Here is a 23,076-nt window from a genome sequence, read left to right as displayed (position 1 = left end):
TTGCTGCCAGTCCCTACTCATTATTTTGAGAAGTACAAAGTGCGGTTGCTGGTTAGTAAACCACAGATCTGGAGCAGAAGTGTATCAGCATGGTTGACTCCTGATCAATACCCACTTGGTGATAAGACTTCACACCTCCCGGTGTCAGATGTATAGCTGTTAAGAACCCAGAAGGCTGGATGAGCTGTTACAGCAGGTTTCCTAAGATGTAGCCCCTGAGGCCTTTGGCCAAGACTTCTCTTGCCTTTTGAATGTACCACTGATTTATGAGCCACTGAGGGCATGGTCATCATTGTATTAAGCTTTCTTTGAATGTGGGGTGACTTCTCCCCATTTCCCCACATTTAAAAAATATGTATTTTTATTTCCCATGTTTATGATGTATATGCAGGTATCCTCAGAGGACAGAAGAGGATATTAAATCATTAGGAACAGGAATTGTGGGTAGTGATGAGGGGCCAGATGTGGGGGCTAAGGAGCCGAACATAGGTCCTTTGGAAGAGCCAGAAACACTCTCAAACCGCTGAGCCATCTCTCCAGCTTCTTCTTCTTCTTCTTCTTTTTTTCTGTGTTGTTTCCTAACTGACTGCTGTAAGGATCCTAACTCAGCAGGTCCTGGTGGCTCTAAAAACTGTTTAAAGCCCATGCATGGTGATTATTTCTCTCTGGAGTTCTCTTAACTCTTTATTGGTCTTTTTGTTAGGAGAATTATCTAATATGGTTCAGAGGAAAAAGAACAGTGGAAATCTGGCCTGCCAAGAGAACCCTCATCATCACTGGTACACTGGTAGATGGGATTGCGTCTCTCATTGTTTTCTTTCGGGGGAGGGGGGCTAGTGAGACAGAAGATATGTCGCCAACACATTTGAAAAGAAATACCTTTTGCTTGCTTCTGAAGATAAGTATACTTGGCAGCAACTGAGGGCTTGAAAGAGTTCTCCTGTCACGCCTCTCTCAGCCATGTGAGCACAAAGAAAGAGAGTCACCTTTCTTTGTCTCTCCATTTTCATCAGCAGAGTCCTATTTTTAGGGTGCTGGCATATAATCCAGCATCTCTCCCAACCAGGGGCTGGCACTCCTTTTAGGAATTTTTGGAGGCATGGATGGAATCCGACGAAGTTGAGGGCACAGGGTATTATCCTTTTCTGGTTGTGCACAGACTTGGAGAAAGTGCTATTTTCAGAATGTCTTCAACGTGGCATTGTCCAGTGATCAGCCACAAAATCACGGCTCTTCAGTGTTGCTGTGAACAAAAGAAATCCCTTGTTCTTGTCTTGAGGCTGTGTGATTACAGGACCTGTGATCAGATAGGTGACCCAAGACGGATGCCTTCCCGAATATAACTCAAGTTTATCTATAGCTGTCCCCACCTTTATCTGTGCATATGTCCTCAGCGTTTGAAGATGGATTTATTTTCAGCTTTGGCTTCCACCATGCTTTGTTTACCCTTGGGATTGGTACTGAGGGCGAACACATTCTCTCACCTGTTCTCTTATGCCCCCATGTCTCTTGAAGCCAGATGGCAAGCAGGCAGACATTGTGGGCAGTTTTTGGCTCCTGACCCAGCAATGCTGTCCATATGATCTCTGGAGCAGTAATACAGGAGACAGGCCTGTCTGTGTTAGGTCTCTGAGTATCTCAGTACCTATTCCTACTTCTGGGGAAGGAAGTAGCTTGTTTGAGTTGAGTGGGTAGTTTAGAGAAAGGCATTCAGCTAAGTCATTAGATACCCTTGCATTAGGGGGTTCTATGTCTTTTATTTAATCCCATGGACTCCTCCTGGACAAGAGTGTTATACAGTCCTCTTTAAGTGTGCACTCACTTTGCTTATTTATGCTCAGAGATGAGTGCTTCCCTTGGGTGTCACTGAGTGTGTCCTTTACCTGTTCTACATGCTCAAGTGTTTGTTTATGTGTGAAGGGAGTGCATAAAATAAGTGTCCAGTCACGGAAGGGTATGCACAGGATTCTAATGTACAATCAAAAGTCCTCAGAGCCAGGAGAATGGCAGAAAATTCAGGTGACAAGAACCATATTGGAATTTTGTGGATTTGCCATGAAATGCCCATCATTTAGTATTGTATCAATTAATAATAAAAATCCATTCTGTGACTTGAGTTGATGGCTCAGTGCTTAAGAATGCTTATTACCCTTGCAGAGCCTAGTGTGCTCCCCAGTACCCCTTTGAGTAGTCTACAAACCCCTGTAACTAGGCATCTGAAATCTCATTCTGGCCTCTTTGAACACCCATATGCATGTGCAAATACCCACATCAATATGAACGTATATACAAAAATAAAATATAATTCTTTAAAATGTCTGCTTTGCTTTCCATTTATGATTTTAAAAAATCCTTATTTACTCAATCAGTTTGTGTTCTTTTCACAGATTCATTCATGTTGTTGATTAAAACAATCTTATAGCAAAGAAAACCTAAAGAAAGCAAGGAAGAAAGAAAGAAAATAACAGAAAGGAAAGGAATGAAAAAAGGAAAGAAAGAATAACTTGTAAAGTTATTGGAAGTCTCTGATAATGGAGGAAACTTTCCTGGCAACATGCTTCAGATAAAATAGTTTAACGCACTTTGCATCTACCAAGGGAAGAAACACAGCCCTGGAGAAGTCCATTGTGTTGAAGGGGAGACATTGTTAATGGAAGTTAGCTTCCCTTGGTAGATCACAATATACAGCTCCAAACACAAGAAGTTAAAAGAGGTGTGGGATTGAGGCCACTGAGTGTCTTGCAGGTTAAAGGAACAAGTCTTAAAATCAATACTCTTGCTTAATAGACAGTCCCTGCTGGGTTTCCAGATAGGGAGAAATATATTCACATGCACACACTAGGGTTTTTGCATTCAGGTGAATTTCTGGATTTCTTTTGATATTTCTACCTGAATTGAGTCTGTGGGCCAAAGGGAGGGCTGAGTATTCAAATGCTCAAAGGCCTTTGTACTGTAAGGGGGGAAGAAACACACACACACACACACACACACACACACACACACACACTCACACACACAGGCGCACACATACATGCACACATGTGCATACACACCCACCAGACAGAGAGACACAGAGAGACAGAGAGACACACAGAGAGATACACAGAGAGAGACAAAGACAGAGACAGAGAGAAACAGAGAAAGACAGAGACACACACAGAGAGACAGAGAGACAGAGAGACAGAGAGACAGAGAGAGAAAGAGAAGAGTTGGGAGGAGAGAGGGAGACAGAATCCTCTTTCATTTTTTAACCCAGGATTTTGTAAAGGCTGGGAAGACTTCAGTGATTTATAGCAGAGAACACTTTCACATGACCAAGTTGGTTACTCCTAGGCACATGCTCTGGAGTTTTTACCAGGAACAACCAGAGGCCCCAAAACAAACAGCCCTAAAGGATTTGTGAACAGGAAGTGTACCTTCCCTTGTTGACCTTAACTTATATGTTGAGTAAACATGTACCCGGTTCTGCACCCTTGTATATCCAAGGCAGCCACTTGGACTGTGTCCAGTTGTCCCTTTGGTTGTGGTTCTTAAAACTGCCAAGGATTGGAGCTTGAGAGAGACCTGACTCAACTAGAGACACTGAATTGGAACAGGTACACTTCTTGGGTCTCAGGTGAGTCACCTGACCTTCCAGGGGGGATCAAGAGGGGCACACATGACTTGGTGGCCCCATTGGATTGTAGTTTAACTACAGACCTGGCAGTGTGTTTGTTGTTCTAACTTTTGGATGTTTGGTAGCTGGTTTAATCTAGTGAGCACACAGCCCAGGGGTATGGGCAGTTCTATACTCAGAACCTTGGCATCCACGGTGATGCTGGCCTTCTGGTGTTTCAGCTTCCTTTTGGCAAGGAGCCTGGCAGATGCTTGTGTGACAACACAGAGACAGTTCTGGGAAAATTTCATGGAAGATGGCTTTTGGGGCTGGTCAAAGTCAGTGACTAGAATCATTTTTATCATAGAGTTATTTGATTGTTTTACTTACATTTGAGCTTGAAAATGGGGTAGATATTGCTTCATTGTTTGGCTAGGACTATAGGGAAAGGATTTTGTAAAGATCATTGGCTTTTAGGCAATGATGGCAATGACTTCCGGCTGACCTCTTTTTGATGGCTTAGTCACACTGAACTTATGCTGAGGCAGGAAGCTGTTTATGGCAGGAAGCCATTCCTATTCTCTAGGCTCTTCAGTGTGATTTCCTACATTCACTGTGCTACAATCTTAATGTGTTTTTTGATTATATATATATATATATATATATATATATATATATATATATCATACACACATATGCATACTATACACAGTTTTGCATTATGTAAGTTCACTTTAACACAAGCATATATTGTATATTGAACATGTTTCTGTCCCTATGCCTGCTACCCATCCCTTCTGCACTCCTTTCTACTCTTACTTCCCCTTGTTCCCCTGGATCATTTTGCTTCTACTCTCATGCCATATAGACATACACCCATGGTTTTATGTAGCTGTATTAAAACTAGGGGTGGACCAGTAGACTGGGCTGGGTTTCTGAATTTTGGAAGGTGACTTCCTACTTCTTTGCTCTTAGCAACTTTAGCTAATGGATCTTGATGCATTTGTTACCTTTCTGTTTCTATGAGATGGGGCTGGGGAGGATGGAATGAGAGGGAGCCAGAATTCCTTGAGGGTCTGTATTCTCTATTGAATCTGATGGCTTTGATGTTTTCTAACCTAGCCTTAGTTGGGTCAGGATGCTGTAATGAAAATCTACTGACTAGGGGCCTCACATAACATAAATTTATTTCTTCACCATTCTGGAGGCTAAAGTTGATGATCAAGGGGTTGGCAAATTGAGTTTTATTCAGAAGCCTATTTCCTTAGTTAGTCACGTTGACTTTGGTCTCAAAATGGTTCTCTGTATATGCCTATGCTATGGTGTTTTTCCTAGTCATATGACTTCCAGACTTACCCACATGTTCTCACTCTATTTAATTATCTCTGTAAGGGTTCTTTCCCAGAATACCCAGATATGGCCTTGGTCAGAGGCACTGGGACTTACATAAAGTTTAACATAAGAATCTGAGAAACCCTTGAGTCAGCCCTTCACTTAGCACCTAAAAAGGGAGTGAACAATACTCTGTGTGGGACTAGCAGCCTGCTTAGGCTAGACAGGGTTGTGGAGTGTATTACATAGAAGGAGTGGGATCTAAATACAAGATCCTGTCTGCCTTGGGCCCTATTTGGCACTCTGTTTGTTTCTCTGCTTCTAATGGGACATACTTCTCTCCTGGGGCTGCTTGGCACAAGGACTTCTCAAGTGTGCTGTTGCTGCCATATCACCTCTGATGGTTTCTACTTATGTGCACATGGCTATGCACAGTCACTGGTGATGATCCTGGGTTCCAGGAGATATCTAACATGGGGGACATGGATTCCAGAGATTCAAAGAACATTCTTTGTGGGAATTGCAAGTGGACTCATTGTTACCTTTGGATGACCCCTTTTCTAGCCCAAGTTAGAGAATAAACACTCATTGACCCAGTTGACTATCCCCTTCATAATCTCTAAATAGTTCAATTAAGCACTTGTACAGCATCCCCATATGTTGGCTAGATGCAAGGTGCCAATATTTCGACACTGCATTCTCATTAAAATGATCAGGGCATGAGCCTGGAAGATTCCAGTATGTGGCTCACCTGGGACCTCCCCAAGGGACATGTGCCTGCCAAGCAAACCAGAAATAGTGTTAGGGAGGAAGCACTTCCCTCTGCTGGCTCCCCTCCTGGATGGGGTCATTAAGGAGCACTTTTTACCCTTGGCAGGGTCAGGTAAGCTGGAGAAGTGCACCTCCTGTGGTGTTTAAACACATTCCAGTTACTCCCATGACAGCAATGCATGGAGAATCAACATATTGACCCCCCAGAGTATATATTAAATTCTAAAGGATTAATCAAAACTGCACCATGTTGTGTGCAATTAAACCCTTGAAAGGCAAAATAAATTTGCCAGAGCAAGTAGCAGCTCTCGTACCACTTCTAGCCAGAATGAGGCAGTTTTCAGCTCTGTCCTAACAGATGACTTTGTGCTCAGAGCTTTTTCTCAGAATGTAGGATAGGCTAGAAGGAGCCATCTACAAATCCTTCCATGGATGGAGAACAAGGAACCAAACTCATATCATCTGGACATGGGTAAATACCAAATAAAACCTTTGTGTCAGCAGGAAAGAAGATGTGTCTAGAAATACAAGTTACAGGGAAATTGGAGGGCGTGACATTTAGGACATTTGCAAGAGGGCCACCAGGAAGGCTTTGTTCACTTAGTGATGCATGCACCTAACTTACGACTGGATCTAGGTGAGCAGAAATATAGAAAAAATTCCTTTTTTCCCACACAACTATGCTTGTGTTTACTCAGGATAGTACCTCGTGGAGATAACTCTGCACTTCACTGAAATGTCTGAGTTTTGCCAGAATGCCAGTTGTGCAGTCATTTTGGTTAATTGTGGTTTGTAAAGAGTCAATTAAAAGCTGTTGCAAAGGGATGAGAAGCAGTCTGTCATTTGCCAAGGCTCGACAGAGAAAGATGTTGGCATTGCATTGCTCTAAACATCTAGATATACTATAGCCACTGGGCTGCAGAAACACTGTTTCTGAGCGGGCCTGAGTACGAGAGAGAAGTCATAGACAAGACAAGGCAGAAAGGAACTTAGGAAGTTAGTATTTTCAATGAAGGTATGGATGAGAAGAATTCCATTTTTTTCTCATCTGTTTTGAGCAATCAATTTCCTGTGTTCTTCAGAGTGCCGAGGCTGTCAAAAGCTCCTGTGGATGTAAACTGAAGGGTGCTGCTAGGAACACAAATTCATTGCCATAGTGCATGTTCCACCTTAAGAAATCTTAGTGAGTCAAAATTCATACATTGTCCCTATTGAAACTTGTATGAGTTTGCAAGAAAGTTATTATGTAGAACGATGGGAAATTCTTCAATACTGCACATACACTGCAAATTAGAAAAATAAGGATAATGTGCCTAATTTATACAAAGTACATCTTTTTGTTTTTGTTCCTCTCTCAAAGTTCAGAAATAAATTTTATTGGAAGATGCATCGGAAAGTCTCCTGACATCTGGAATATGGAAGTCTAATTGCTGATTCAATGGTACTGTGAACACGCAAACATATTTCCTTGGTGAAATGTCAAAAAGATAGCAATCAAAATGAAGCGTTTAAGCATTAAAATGAAGAAATGATGACTGGCTTGATTTGTAAACATTCATCTCAGAGCTTACTTTATGAAAAAGAAGGGATAACTCAGTGTGGGATGGCGGATTTGCACATTTCAAGCCCTTAGAATGCGGGAATGGGTGTCTCAAGACTCGGGGTGGGTTCAACCAAAAGCTAACTCTGATAACCCCACTTAGCCTCTTATTGGGGATCTCTTATATCATAATAAACAACAAAAGATTGTGAGAGTATAAAAGAAGAAATGGGCTAAGGTGAAGCATTTCTCTTCAGACTTGTTTTGGGATCATTAATAACCCTGTGGTGTTATCTCATGTCAATATTTATGTTCATGTGTTACTGAAGAAGACAGGGAAGGGCCTCCAGTCATATAGGCCTCTTGGCACTGTGGTTTGGCAGCATAATTGTGACTCTTTCTTAGAGATCATTGTTCTGAAAGCCAATGTGGATGTACTCTAATGTAGACCCAGGAGCAGACAGTGACCTCGGGGTACATCTGAAGTTCGCTGTCTCTTCTAGTACAAGGGGCATCTGGCAACTGTCAGATGGGACATTAAATGTAAAACCAAAATGTGTTAATCCACCTAACAGTGAGGAAAAAAAATCAACTTATTAAGGTGGTTCTGGAAAATTATCAAATCAACAAAATCTTTGCCTTCTAGAGAATGTCCTGTACAATTTTGGTGGGTCAGTAAACAAATACTCTTCCAAAATGAATGTCTTTTCTGGGTCTCAAATTATACCAACAATCCTCTTCAAGGAAGACCCAAGAAAGAACTAAAATCTTTGCCCAAAGAGCAAAGTTGCTTTTCCCCAGGCCATGCATTTTGTAAGGTTTCCACGGCATTGTGCTTGCAAATAACATTTATTTCTGTAGTGTAAATATGCAAGAGTTCATTTTAATAAAAAGTAAGTCCTAAAATAAGATAAAACCCATGACTAGACTTGCATTTGAAGATTTTAGAGTGTATTCATCTGCTGGTTTGGGGTATAAATATTCATTGGATTTGAGCTCTCAGGTGTTGGAACTTTTAATCTGCATTCAGATGGAGGCGCTTTAATCAGATGGTTCATAAAAGTCTGCGACACCCCCCTCCCCAGGAAAAAAAGCCACAACAGAGTCACAGAGAGAGTAGGGGTACCTGCACTTCACAATAACCCACCAAGCTGAACTGCTTGGTGGAGGGGGAAGAAAGTAAACATCAAATATAATTTTGTACCATAATATCAATATTCTATTAAAAATAAATCTCTTGCTGTTAGACGGAGAAGTCTCAAAAACCTGTCAGTTGACTGCAGTCTTCAGAGATGACTGATAATGGGTAAAAAGTCCCATAGCATCTGTTTACCATGTCCTCACACAAACTGTTAGGGATGTTTTAAAATGTCAGCAGTAATGTATGCGTATGTATTAGCTGTCACAGAACAACTCTGAGACCAATATGGCACTGGGGACTGCTCTAAATTAGGTAGGTCAAGTGAGGAAGGTGCCTGAGGAACTCTTGAAAGGAGGCTGTTTGTCTAGGAGGAAAAAAAATCAGAGTTACAGATGTTAATGCAGGAATATGTGGGAAATCTTTTCACTGGCTCTTGAATGGAGGATGAAATCTCATGAAGCTTTACCTTCAGGATCCTGGTGCGAAGGTCAGTTCTGGGAGAGCAGAAGGTGGGAAGCAAACATTTCACATGAGCTATGCTCTGCATTAGCAGGCGCTCAGATTTCTCTCAGTAACCTAAGCACATAGCAAGAGAAGAAAGTCATTGAGTAACAAATGCTGACTAAACAGTGTAGAGGGTGACAGCGTTATTAGGAGCTGCTGCAGGTCTGCAAGAGCTCTGTTCTGCTTAACTACTTAAGAGAGGAATCACTGTTTATTGTCCCAATAGAGACACTGGGTCTCTATGAGATCGTCAAAGCAGGCTTGCCCAGTAAGGATGGCTTCACAAAGTTATGGGATAATTGACAAGTGGAAGATGGATTGGACCCCACCACTTTCAAGAGCCTAAATCCACACATGCCATTTAACAGTCAATATGTCTGCCTCAGGCTACACTTTCTCAAAATGGGGACAGTCTTAGAAGTATCCTCGTAGGGATATTGGAAAGATTCACTGAGATAATTCATCCAAAGTGTCCATAGCATTCAGTAAAAACTGAAGACAGATGCAGAATATGGATTAGTGACAAGCCTCACTGTGCCATGTTCACTCACATAAATGCAGTTTGTTACTGCAGGGGATACTCATATGCCCTATAGAGAGGCTGGCCTTAAGGGTTCAGTGCAAAGAGCCTCAGCTCACTTGCTCAGTTCCTGTGTGTGTGTGTGTGTGTGTGCGCACACACGCACACATGCACTTGAGTTTCTAGAATGGTTCTTTCCAAGGTATTTAAGAGAATCAGCTTTCTTTTGTGATGTCATTTTCCATATTAATTTGTTTCTTAAACTCCTCAAAACCTATATGCATATTTTATACATATATTATCTATCTATCTATCTATCTATCTATCTATCTATCTATCTATCTACCTACCTACCTACCTTTAGAATGTCTTCTTACACCTAAGATTTTGTTTTAAATTGTAATGTTTTATTGCTTGGCTAGTTATGTAAATTTAAAAAGGAAAAACAAAATCAATGTAATGCTTTCCCCTTTCATCAAGTCTAATTAGTAAAAGACATCATTGGAAGGATGCATGCCATCCCTCTTTCTGGTACAGTGTGAAAGCACTCTCTTCTATCTCATGTCATATTATAGAATAAGCTGTTGAGAGATCAACTCTGCAGGCCTCCCACCTAGCATCTTTGCTTTACAAGAGCAGGGACTTCGTCTTGCTTTTTGGAGTGTCTATGTTCTCAGAATGTTGCCTGGTATTTCCTGGATATTCAGTAACCTTTGTTGACTGAGAATAGTTGTGTAGGGCAATGGTGGAATTGGTATTCAGCTTCTAATGGTTTTAGATCAAGTGGTGAATTGTGCCTTTTTTGAGGCTAGCTACAACTTCAATGCTCAAATTAAAACATGTAAACCCTTTCTTAGACAGCATTCTTTTTCTTTGCCTACTAGGTGAATATTTGTGAAAGAAGAGCAGTGTTCTGAGTACCTGAGCGGATGTGGTCCTGGGGTCAGGAGAGGGAGATAAACAGAACCAAAGAAGTATTGGCAAATAAAAGAGGCTTTGAGAAGACAGGTGACTTGGATGTCATTTTAGTCTGACCTGGCTGAGAACCATTCCTCCATGAAGTGTGTGTGTGTGTGTGTGTGTGTGTGTGTGTGTGTGTGTGTGTGTGTTTAGGGTAGGTAGTGGAAGTGAACAGGCTTTAGCGAGATAGAGAGGAAAGAATCTTGAGCAGAAGAGTCAAAGCCACTATAGCTCCCAGAGCACATAGGATGATAACTGGATATAAGAACAACGTGGGTACTTGAGAAAAGAGAGACTAGGAAGGACCAATGTCTGGTATTAAGGAGGCTAGAGGATGACTTGAAGGTAGGCAGTGGTGGGTGATGACTGACTCACAAGATGAGTTGTTCTTCATTTACAGGAGCATTAAATGCTAGGACTGGAGGCAGACTCAGGATAGACCCTCTACTTTACATTTCAAGGTGGTGACACATCACAGGAAACTCAGTGGAGTGACTTCTATTAAAGCACCACATAGACAAAATTGAGATGGCTATCTTATTAATAACACCCCATCAAACAAGACACTCATTTTCTATTAACCTTAGTTCCTTCATGTTTAAAATGGAGATAGCAATTTTGTTTGATGCCCAGCTGGACTGACAGTATTGTAGGGCTTGGAGCAGGAAATGCCTATAAAGGCCTTTGGCAGCTAAAGAAATGCAGACATGGTTTGGTTACGCCAGCTTCTTTTCCTCAGTTTATCTGGAACCCACCTTTAGTTGCCCCACTTTTTAACTGAACAGCATTGAGTGAGCAGCTTCAGTCTTGGCCCTCTAGTTTTATGGCAGTAAAAATATCTTCTACCTGATTGATTGCCATTGCCTTAAATGATAGCACAATTACAACAATGTCATGTTAACACTCCAGACTCTTGTAAATGTATCCATTATTAATATATTACTTTTATCACGACATGTCTTATACTCTTCCTAATATGCCATACAGAGTTTCCATAACTATCTCCAAGGCTCTACAACCAGAAAGGACTCCTAGTTGACCAGTTGTACATTATAGATGTTACTAAAATGAGGTGCTTGTAACATGATGGCATAGAGTTTTTGCTTGATGGTGCTGATGTTATAGAACAATAGCATCAGTTGTGCCTCTCAACTGAGCAGCTCATGGAGGATTTTGGCACTTATTCTAGTGTGATATGACATTAGATTGACAACCACAGTGCTCCTTGGGCCTTAGTAACTATGTCAAGAATTGATATTTGAAAGACGAAATCTTGTGCTGCTATATATTAGTTACATTTTTATCATTCATATTTATGATTCAGATGGCTAGAACATTTGGATTTATTGTCTCCTTAGCTTAAAATATAGGTATCCTTAATATATGGAGTCATGTTTACAGCTGCTGCTGCTTTCCCATGATGCATTCTTGTTCTATGAGGCACCATGACTCCTTAGGAGAACATTTTGTACTTCTTTATAGAATGATGTGGGTTTGTCACTCAGAAGGTGAAGGATGTTTTATAACTCTCTGTGCTCATTGTCTTAGTGTAGCTTTGGTTGGTTGGCAATGTCTTCCTTCTTCATTTAACCAAAAGGCTCAGAGTTTCATTTCTGCTGCAGGGAAGTCAGCAAAAGTTTCACAGAACCAGACCTAAGTTGTTCATAAGAGAGAAGAGACATATGATTCTGTTTTCTAATTCATCTAAATGTGTCTAGTAATATGAAATAGAATTGAACAACTTTCACCCACTGTCCCATGTGTGTACAATGATTTAGTTTGTGCTTTCTTATTGCTGGACACACATGCACATGTGTTGCATATACAATGTGATAAATATTAGAGTTAACTCTGATACTGGGGGGTGAGATCACCCTTAGTTCCTTTTGCTATTGTCACTCAACTTTTCAGAATTGAACAGACGATTCATTCTTTTACCAATCTAATAATGATAAATTCAATGTCATTTTTGTAGAACCAGTTGTGAGGTACTATTTCTGGGACTTTATAGTCCACCATCAATTCATTTGATTTTCACAGTGCTCCATATGAGATGTATTACTCATCCCATTATATAGAAGCACAAACTGACTTACAGGGATCCTAAGTTATTGTTCCCAAACTCATGAAAGGTAAGCTAGAATTTGGGCTAGGCTTTTCAGCATCATGCTACTCTACAGACGATGCTGATGGAGACATGCTTCCCAAGGCCGAGTATAATGAGTACAGCAGTAATATTATCTTCTCTCATATCTACATGTATATGAAGGACACTGAGAGATTATTCCAGATAAGGTTCAGAGACAAACTGATTGTAAAGTTTAGCAGAAGGGTTTGAAATTTCTACTTGGAGTAAACATTAGTTATGGAGTATGGACCAAGCATTGGTGACTCTTCTGTAGCTCACTCTATTCTAAGGCATGTATACTGGGGCTCTCATTGGTCTTTTCTGGCTGGATGTTTAGCATTTCTGTTATTATGATTGTATTATCACCATTGCTGGGACAGTCATGCACTAATCAGTTTTATGTAACTTGTTCATCCAGACCCATAGAGCCCCAGCTACCTGGTGCTTCTGGAACACTGTATAGTGAGGAGAGAAGGAGTTGTCTTTCAGGCCCAAATGAAAGTCTCTCCTGGAAGAAATGTGAAGTGGTAATGGAACCTAGAAAGTTACATTTTCTGCAACTAAAGATCTCTCTCTCTCTCTCTCTCTCTCTCTCTCTCTCTCTCTCCCTCTCTCTCTTACTCTCTCTCTTTCTCATACACACACACACCTCTCACACATACAAACACACAGAGTGTATCTCCACGTATATGCATATGTCCATGTATGTGTATATATACACACACATACATAAGTTAATCATACGACTCTTGAAATTTGTCCAGGTGATTTTAAAATCACCAAAAGATGCTCCATTTCTGTTCCTATCTCCATTTTTATCAGATTCCATATTTTTACACAAATACTTTCCTCTTACACAAGCAGTCAGATTTTAGAAAACTTTGGTGCTTTGGTTTATGATGCAAAAGAAGTTACTGATCTCCATGCTGCCTTTCCTGGTTTTTATTAGCATTTTCTAAGTGCAAAGCCATTTAAAACTTCTCAAAGACTTTGGCCTTGACAGCTAATGGTGGACGGTGCCATGCTTAGGGAGTTTCTCAAGGCTAATCATTTTTCAAAGGGAGAAAAATAAAAACAAAACCCCAAGTAGATTGATCAAAAGGGCACGGTGTTCTCAATGAGGCAAACGGGATCTCCAGGCATGGCTCATCCCCTCTTTTAATTATCCAGTTCATTTAGTCAGCTGTGATCCAGGACTTTAGCAGGTCACCTGCAGTACAGAGAGGCAGGCAGGGCAGCTGCTGACCTACAGCGTGGTTCAGAGATGGAAAACGGCCACCCAGGCTGACTTGTCCTTTAACAGATGGAAGCTGGAGAGCAGGGCTGCAAACGTGGTATTGATCTGAGAAGTCCTCTCGATGCCCCAAGCTTCCTTGAACCTCATCATAAAAATAATTGTATTTGAGAAACTGGGTTGGCAGCCAGCTCCTGTGAGGAGTTCTTCACTGGAACGGAGAAAGGAGACTCCAGAAATAAAAGTTACAGGTGCTGGCTATGGGAAGACACACAGTCCTTAGGAAACCACAGTTATCAGTAATGTTGTCCGACTCCTAATGTACTGCTGGTTTCCACCCTTGCTGGACTGTTTGATGTGCGTGTGTGATCTTCTATTGTTTTCTGCCACCATAAGACAACCACTGAGACATCATCTTTAGTCAGGGAAAAGGGCCAGGGAAACTCTTCTTGTTCCTTCTTCCCCATATTTAAGACTCACTTGTCCTAGGGTGACTCAGAAAAGTAGGCAGCTCATCCTCTACCAGGCTTCTATTTAGTCCTTCTGAGGTTATGTGTCCCAAGCAATTTGCTTCCTGTTATGCAGCACATTTAAAGTTAAGAACTAGAGGCATGGTTTTATCCTTTTTTATAACAACTTTATATTGCAAAGGGAATTAATTGTTGATTAGTTGACTTGGAGAGACATTTAATCAAATTATTCAAATGAAATTTCTCTGTCTCTGTCTGCCTTTGTCTCTGTCTCTCTGTCTCTCTGTCTCTCTGTCTCTCTGTCTCTCTCTCTTTCTGTCTCTCTGTCTCTCTGTCTCTCTCTGTCTCTCTCTCTCTCTCTCTCTCTCTCTCTCTCTCTCTCTCTCTCTGTGTGTGTGTGTGTGTGTGTTCACGTTCAGTAGCCAGGGTCAGTCAATGCTTAAACCCCTATCTCAATATTTACCACTGAGAGAGGTTAGCTATTGTCAAATGATGCAGTTGGCACTGCCTTGGTTCCTGAGGTACTGCTGGCATCTGCATTGGTTACTGAGCCAGTGTGATCTGGACTTGAACCTGGTTGTGTCAGTTACAGTGGTTCATCATGACCTGGAAAACCGCTCAACGTTCTGATATGAGAATCTTTCTCTTATTTGCAAAGTAGAAGGGAATTGTGGCTACTTCAGTAGGTCAATCTGAGGATTAAAGAACCACCTTGTCTTAGTTAGGGTTTTACTGCTGTGAAGAGACACCACGAACAAGGCAACTCTTAGAAGGACAACATTTAATTGGGACTGGCTTACTGGTTCAAAGGTTCAGTCTATTATCATCAAGACAGGAAACACAGCAGCATCCAGTTAGGCATGGTTCTGGGAAGAAGTGAGAGTTCTATATCGCCATCCAAAAGAAGCCAGGAGCAGACTGACTCCCACATGGCTAGGAGGATGATTCCAAAGCCTACCCCGACAGTGACACTTCCTCTAACAAGGCCACACCTTCTGATATTGCCACTCCTTGGGCCAAACATATATAAACCATCACACACCTTTATTTCAGATCCAAACAGTCAAAACATTCAAAGAATTATATTTCTTAACTCATGTTCCTCTAGCAACCTTAAATTTATAGGCATTTTGTTAGTGCTCTCATGGAGAAAGAACCTGGCAAGCTACTCACAGGCCCAGAATGATAATAATAAGTAGAAGTTAATTATGTGGTCCCCATCATGATTAATTTAAGATGTGTTAAATTCCATTGTGTCGGACACTATATAACAGAGGATCGTTATTCTGCAGGCAGCTTGTGCTGGTCGTAAAACACATTCACAGTTTTTTTTTTCAGTTTTACCATGAGCTTCAGGTATTTTAACTTTGGCTCCTCCATGATGTCTAGCACCTTCCCGTTATTGTAGGATCTTTCTGGGCCCATGCTCATTCAGATTCCTTCTTTTCAAGGATGGAGTATGAAATATTTGCTCCAAGAAATTGCAAAGCCAAGGGAGGTTTTCTGGAATTCTTGTGCTCTCGTGTGTTTACCATAAATCTGAGCCAGTGATATGATCAGCAAGCTTATTTATGTCTGAATACAAAAAAAAAAGAGCAAGTAGAATTTAAACCAAGCAGCCTCTCCCATCAGACATTGAATATGAACCTGACAGCCATGCTGGCCAGTCTGTCCCACGATCAGATATTGATTAGTCATTTGGTTTGCAGTAAATTGTTCTCTGTGCTAACATTTACATATCCTTCTTTCAAAAGTCGCTTCTACCTTCAGCTCCTTCGCCAATGTCATTTGAAGACTGCATCTGGCCAGCAGCCCCAGATTCTCCCTCCCCCTGCTGTCTGAAGAACAAGTCACTTTCAGCTCAGACATGTAGTAGTCCAGGGTTTGCCAGGCTGCTCTGGAATGACACCTGAATTGTGGGTCATGCCATATACTGTCAACATAAAGTGTCTGCTGGCATCAATAGGACGACTCTTCAGGAAGTGATAACTTTAAAAATGTATGATGAGTGCCACTGAATTAAGACAGATGGGTTGATTTGTGTTATTCCTAAAATAACTGGCAAGTAGGTGTTTATCTCATTTTGCAACAGGACAAAATTGCTTTTGGAGTGATTCATTTGTGAGCCCAGCTAAGCTGAACTATTAATTTACTTTACTTCTGACTGGTATATTTGCCTCCGTATTTATTGTGTTCCCCACCAGTATTGTCAAGCTATGATGCAGCTATGGCACCTCAACATTTGCATTTAGATTATGGGGTTACAGGTTCGTGTGGAGAGAGAGTGCATCCAGCTAGACTTTGGAGTTTAAAGGAGGTATCCATAGCTATTTCTGATGTTTTTCCTTAGGTTTTGCATGTGCAATTCTGATGGTTATTCTAACCCTCTGGCATGTTCTCCTGTCTCTAATCTCTTCCCATCTATCCGATCAGCCTCCCTTTTCAATACCGTGCTCCAGTGAACTTTTTAACATGCAAATTTGATTCTGATGGAACTTCTCTTCCTCTCTCTTTTTTAAAGCAAACTCAGATTTCTACACATACCAGGCTTCACAAACACAAGCGTCTAAGTGTGGCTGTACCTATGGAGATGTAGAGAAAATGCTCCAAACCAATCCTGACAGAGCAATGCTGTTCTGACAGAAAAAAAGATAGCTCAGCTAATCCAAGGAAGACAGAGAGACCTAGGACAAAGCAGGACATGGAAGTATTTCCCAGGCCAAACAAGTCACATCAGTGTCCAGCCTTGACTCTGACTCATGAGTGACATCATACATCTCTCCATTGCATCTCAAGAAGGTGTCCCATCTCTTCATTATGGATACACAATTCTTCATAGTGAGGCTTCCTTTCTGCATATATCTTTTACCATGATATATTCCATCCATACCAATCTTTAGTGCTACTACTCACCTTGAATCGATTACTGTGAAAATCTTATATAATCTGAAGAATGGCTGCCAAGGAGTCAAACATGGAGAGCAAGGTGGGAGGGAGCACAAACTTTGGTGCATAAGATGACCGGGAAGACCCTTGGCAGGCTAGTTACTCAGGTTTTATAGATTTGGTGCATGAGTTAGAGACATCTAGTCACATTTGTAGCTTGGTATAATCAGGTAGTACATGTCCACTCTGGTTACTAGTTGAGAGGAGTCCTTCTGGTTAGCTGAAACTTTCAGAAGGAGTAGAACAATTCCTGCAGTCTCCAGATGGTTATTACTTGTTTCATTGGCTCACCCTGGAGCAATCAGAACTGGGGAATGTCTGTCTTATGGGAACCTGCCAGAAACAGAAGCATGTGCATGAACAACACACCCTTGCTTGTGTACACACACACACACACACACACACACACACACACACACACTTACCAAAGATATTAGCCCTTTCCATTTGGAAATCGAGACAGGAAAGAGAGCTAGATTATATTCTTAGCTCTATCTGAATTCACATTATTTCATGACATATTATCCTGAGTTGTTCTTGTACTGGTTTCTCAAATTCCAGCTGAGTAGTATTTAGCTCTGGGTTTTTGGAAGAGCTGTTCTTTCTGGTGGCTTCCCTCTGGCTAATTCCCTAATCTATTAGGATTGGCTCCTTCTCATTTAACCACCTTCTTGAAGTCTTGTCTAAGACCCCATTGAGAATCAGATATTTTTCCTTTTCAGGCTTTTGATGCATCTGAATAGCAGAGCATACCTTTTAAAATTGGCACATTGCAGTTTTAGGTCACAGGCTAGTTCCAAGTTGCTCAGGCACAGAGACCATGCTCTCAACTCTTTTCTTTCCCAGGACCTTGTGGTACCAAGTTCTGACACATTTATTGAATGACTGGGTTAAGATACAGCACAGCAGAGTATAAGTTAGTGTTGAAAATAGGGATAAGCAAGGACTCATGCTATCTCGCCTCTCTCCTTCTTAATTAACTTATTTTTATTTAAAGCTGCATAAGGCCATTTTCATGCAAGTACATAATGTCCTTTGAGTACATTACCCTTTTCCCCTGACTTTGCCTTGTTTCTCTCTCTTCCTTTCTTTTCCCAATAGCCTCCCAATAGCGACAGTTTAGCTACTAGAGTGCACTGGGAACATTTACCTCTAACACCTAGTGCCTAAAAAGGAGAGAAAATTTGTGATATTTGTCTTGCTGAGACTTGATGTGATTATCTCCAGTTCTTTCTCCTACTTTGTTGTGTTTGGATTCATAAATGTGCTTTCAAAAAAAAATCGTTCTTAAATGTGAAAATACACTGTAATAGTTGTTCAATGCAAGCCCTAGAAGTGAGAATAAAGACATCATAACTTCAGAATACAGAAGAGGAGAGACAGACCCTAAAATATAGTGCAAGCCAGTGGCTGCAGAAAAAAATTCCCACGCAAGAAGCTAAAACTTTACCTGGATAGAAGCATGTAAGGGTGGATATCTGCTTCTCTCTGACTGTCTCAGTCCCTGTGCGGGCTAAGAAGCTAGAGTGCCTGGGGATACCTTCCTCCCCACCCAACCCATCCGAGACATTATTCCAACACTTTGGTTTTTCTCTAAACTTCCTGGCCCAGAACAAAGTGCTCTAGGAGGGAGGCCTTTCTTGTTGCTTCCTGGCTTGGCTTGAAGTCAGACAGAACAGAAGAACCTCACAAATAGGTCTGCACTTGCTGGCCAGCCAGCCAAATTGTGAGGACTTGCTATGCTGGTTGAAACTCAAGTCCTAAGCACAGTGCCATGGGGGAGCCGAAACTTGCAGCAATCTTGCTGCTCTTCCCAAACCCTTCCCTGCTCTTGTCCTTTTTTTTCTCCCATGACTGTTCTGCCCCTTTGAGTCAGCATCAGTTATATGCTCTTCCCAGGCACTCCGCATTGAAGTCTTGCTAAAACAAAGTTCTCAGGAACAAAGGGAACTTGAGTTCAGGGTTAAGATGCTAAAATGAGATTGTTCTCACTGGCAGTAAATTGGTATGCCGCTCTCACCGCTGCCACAGATAAAATTAACCATGCGTTGCAGTCATTGCAATAGGTGGTGTCATCAAAGCTTATTTGTAATGAAAATATGATGTTTCAGACCTAAACTCAGGAGCATAATGGATGTAGGACCATATGTTCCCCTCCCACGCAAGGCTGTGGAGAGGAGACGCCATTTAAAATATATAGCTGTGGATGAGGCTGTGGTGTACCCTTCTCTCTTGTCATTCTGAGCTATTCGGAGAGAGCAGAGGGCACAGGTGACTGTCCTGGCAGGGTAGCTGTTGGGGTTGAACTGGTATCACCAGAGTCTCTCACTCAGTGGTGCTAGTCCACCCTTGTTGCTTCCTGTGAACTCCATTTTTTCTCATGGGTGTGTCTAGATAAGGCTCATTCTGAATCCTGTGACCAGTCCACTGGCTCCCAAGGGCAGGTTTGGCTGCTATTCTAACTTGTTGGAGAAACAACAACAGAGGGAAGATGTTTCCCTCTAGTTTGGAGACCCTTGTTTTTCTGGGTAGGATTTTCTTGGTCACAGCAAATTCCACAGGGACTGACCACTGGCATGTGACTGGAAATCCTGGCACTTCAGATACACTTGAGTCCCAGTGGTATGACACTGAGTTCTGCAGTTCTCTGGCCAGAAACTTAGTCTCCTGCTTTTTTGGAATAAGACAGAGTGTGCCAGAATGGTGGCCTATGTGCTCAGTTACTTCATGTGTGTTGTTGCAGGAAAGCAGAACATGGATGAGTCCAATGACCTAGTTTGACCGTGGCTTTGCTATATAGTTCAGTCAGGTGGAATGCCAAAAGTCTGGGAGCAACAAAATTGTATTTTTCATCTTCTGGAGATGGAGACACCCAGAGCACAGTCATTTCCTCTTGCTGTGTTCTTCTATGGTAAAAAGGAAGAGCCATCTTTCTCAGGTCTCTTTAATAGTAAGGAATTCCATTCATGGAGCCTCTGGTCTATAGCTGACATACTTCAAGAAAACTTAACTTCATGTGATCGTTATTGTTGTTATTGACAACTGAACAGAGGCTAGAATGAGAATTTTTCTAGAGTAGATTAACCGAGGGCTGGGGGTGGGGATGAGGGTGGAGGTGGGGTTAGAACCACCCTTACTACAGACAGTACCATCCCATTGGCTGTGGAACAGAATGGAATAAAAATGATTAAGGTAGCTAAACAGCATCATTTATCTCTCTCCACTTTCTGACTGTGGAAGCAATGTGGCCAGTTGCCGCACATGCCTGCCGCCATGCCTTTAGCACAATGACGGACAAACTACAACCACAACCTGTGATCCAGCATAAACTCTTTTTTTCTTAAATTGCTTTTGCCAGATCTTATTATTCTCTTAGAGAGATGAGGAAAAAATAAATTTACTCCCTAGTACTTAATACCCGGTGAGTTAGAATTTTAGCTTATAAATATTGGAGGGGATGTATTCAGGCTCTGGCAGCCACTTAATAAGCCGTGTGGCCATTCATACATCTCTACTTTTCCTGAGCCTTGATTTTCTCATGTGTAAAAAGGGGACAACATTCATGTTCAAAGTCTTTAGGGGAAAACATAAGATATTGTTTATAAAGGAAGGGGTCAGTGGTGGTCAGTAAACCTTGGTTGGGAGCATAGAGCTGTTGCCTCCCTATGGTCTGTGTAGTAAGAACTGCCTACCGTGTCTGAACCAGCCCTACTACATCCCTTCTGAATGGCTTGCATGGGGAGGAACTGGTTAAAGGGTGTGGGGTCTGTTTTCTCGGTTCTCCAACTGGCTGATGCCAGGATGTCCAGTTTCCTCACAGTGTATTCATAACACTGACATACACTTACATACTTTCACAGAGTTGTTTACAAATATTACACATGGCAACACACACATGTATACACACACACACACACACACACACACACACACACGGTTCCTGAGACATTACAGGGTTTTTTTTTTTTTTAATTTTTATTAATTTTTTTGCCTGTGAGAATTTTTGTTTGCTTACTGGCTTAATTACCTGGCTCTGGTTCTTTTATTGTTCTCAGGCTTGTTGGAGTATTGTTTGTCCCGGGGATATTTGGAATCTCTGAAAGGTACTTAAAACAGGACTGACAATTGAAGCAATGTATTTGAGATGGACAAATGGAGGGTATCTAAGAGTCTGTGAATCAGACATGGGTTTGGGTGGGTCTTATAAGGTGGAGGTTGATTTGCGCCTTCAGTCACATCTCAAATCAATGAATACATTTGTTTTCCCTTTACTGCCTGCCCCTATTAGAGACCTTATTATCCAAATAAGTATATAAACTAAAGTCAGTTTATGTACATGTATGTATACATACAGATGCATGTATGGATTTATGTATATATGTATGTATATATATATATATATATGGTATATATTGTATGTCACAAATTTTGTGAATAAATATATATGCTATATTATTGTGATGCTGGGCAAGTCTCCATTTTTAATTTGGCTTGTTAAAATAGTGAGGTGCCAACGAGGAAATACTCCATTCAGGTCTCTCCCTTAATGCTATTTTACCTTGAGGCAGCTCCACCCCTCTTGTTGTCACAGAGAAGACCTTTGTCTCCTGTGCTTTTGGTATTTACAACTGAGCAGTGAGAAGGGCAGCCTCTGCCTTCTGTCCTCAGGTCTTGGGAAAAAGTTAAGATCCGTGGAGCAGGCTGCATGTGCTGCTGGGGAGATGCAGAACATGAGAGACAGAGGGCTGTCCTCTTTCCAGCTTGACTCTTTCATGGAGAGTCTTTCTTGGACCAAGGAGAGGGCAGCACTTATGGAACAGGAGAGGAAGTATCCCTGCCTCATCCCCTTTGGTTTGATCAAAGTCTTTTGGAGAGGTTTCGCTGCCTCTGCATAGGAACACAGGCTTGGCATTCTGTTTTATGTCGAGACAATGCAGAGCAGAACACCTCTCCAATGACTGCCTGATAAAGGAATAAATTGACTGTACAAGGTGATGCGTTTGATAGGTCATTCTTGCCGATGCACTAGAAACACCTTCTATTAAGAACAAAATGAGGACAAATTTGTTATGCACCTTCTGTTATTTTTAGATTGCATTGACATTTTTCCCCCCTCCAGGTTGGAGCCTATTATTCTGGACTTCCTAAGAAAACAGCAGTGACTTCGAAAGCGTTTCATTGTGTTGACCTCTACTTAATTTTCTATGCAAGTGGAAAAAACGATTACAGAAGGCCAATCAACACTTTAAATATCCCATGTGTGTATGTTATGCTTATAAATAGATGTGGATATAGAGTTTGAATGTATTTTTATCAGCCTATGTAAGGGTAAAGGGCTTATTAAATATATATGTCTATATTTATCTGTTTCAGAGAAGAGGGGAAAATGGTTCATTTAAGGACCATTGTGGTTCAAGAGACCACGTGGGTGCTCAAATGTTAAAACGGGATAGTGTTCTAAAAATAATAATATTCCGCTGTGGCTTGCTTTTGGTGAGAGCTGTGCGTAGGGCAATTAGGCAGCAATGCGATTCTTCTAACGGTTCCTCTTTGGCAGAGGGCACTGATAGAGAGTTGAGCTGAAATCCCCACAAGGAGACCCAGGCATGGGAAACAGCACCTTTGAACATTTGGGGAATCTTTCTTTGAATTTTCTTCAAATGTTCAAACTGTGAGAGGGTGGGTTCCGCAGCTGTTCGTTGAAGCTTCTCCATGGCAGGCTGATGAGAAAATCAGAGAGCTGCCTAGGCCGGTAAATAGCAGGAAGGTGCTCTGTTTTTAAATGCCTGTGCAGATCATTGACTGTGCACATTATGGCTGGGATGCTAATGGCTTCTGTGGCCTGCAGGTGACAGGAAGATTTCTGCAGGCAGGGCTTTGTTGTAAATCCAGTCTGCTGCTGCCTCTTCTGGATCAGAGGATTAAAGGTGCTTTC

General features: G+C 41.6%; 1 protein-coding gene and 1 long non-coding RNA gene across 2 annotated transcripts in view; one reads left to right on the top strand and one right to left on the bottom strand.

Moving 5' to 3' along the window:
- Ppargc1a (PPARG coactivator 1 alpha) overlaps positions 1-23,076 on the top strand; it is a 630,627-nt gene that overhangs the window by 299,563 nt on the left and 307,988 nt on the right. The gene's annotated exons all lie outside the window — the stretch shown is intronic.
- On the bottom strand, positions 15,273-18,652 carry LOC143442967 (uncharacterized). The gene is made up of 3 exons (XR_013111594.1): positions 18,592-18,652; positions 17,109-17,474; positions 15,273-15,770 (listed from the first exon to the last, which is right to left on the bottom strand). It is a non-coding gene; the product is annotated as an uncharacterized LOC143442967 (long non-coding RNA).

The sequence above is a fragment of the Arvicanthis niloticus genome, chromosome 7 (genome assembly GCF_011762505.2).
Source record: "Arvicanthis niloticus isolate mArvNil1 chromosome 7, mArvNil1.pat.X, whole genome shotgun sequence".
Classification (NCBI taxonomy): domain Eukaryota; kingdom Metazoa; phylum Chordata; class Mammalia; order Rodentia; family Muridae; genus Arvicanthis; species Arvicanthis niloticus.
The sequence above is the reverse complement of the archived record's forward strand: the minus strand, read 5'-3'. Positions and strand labels throughout refer to the sequence as shown.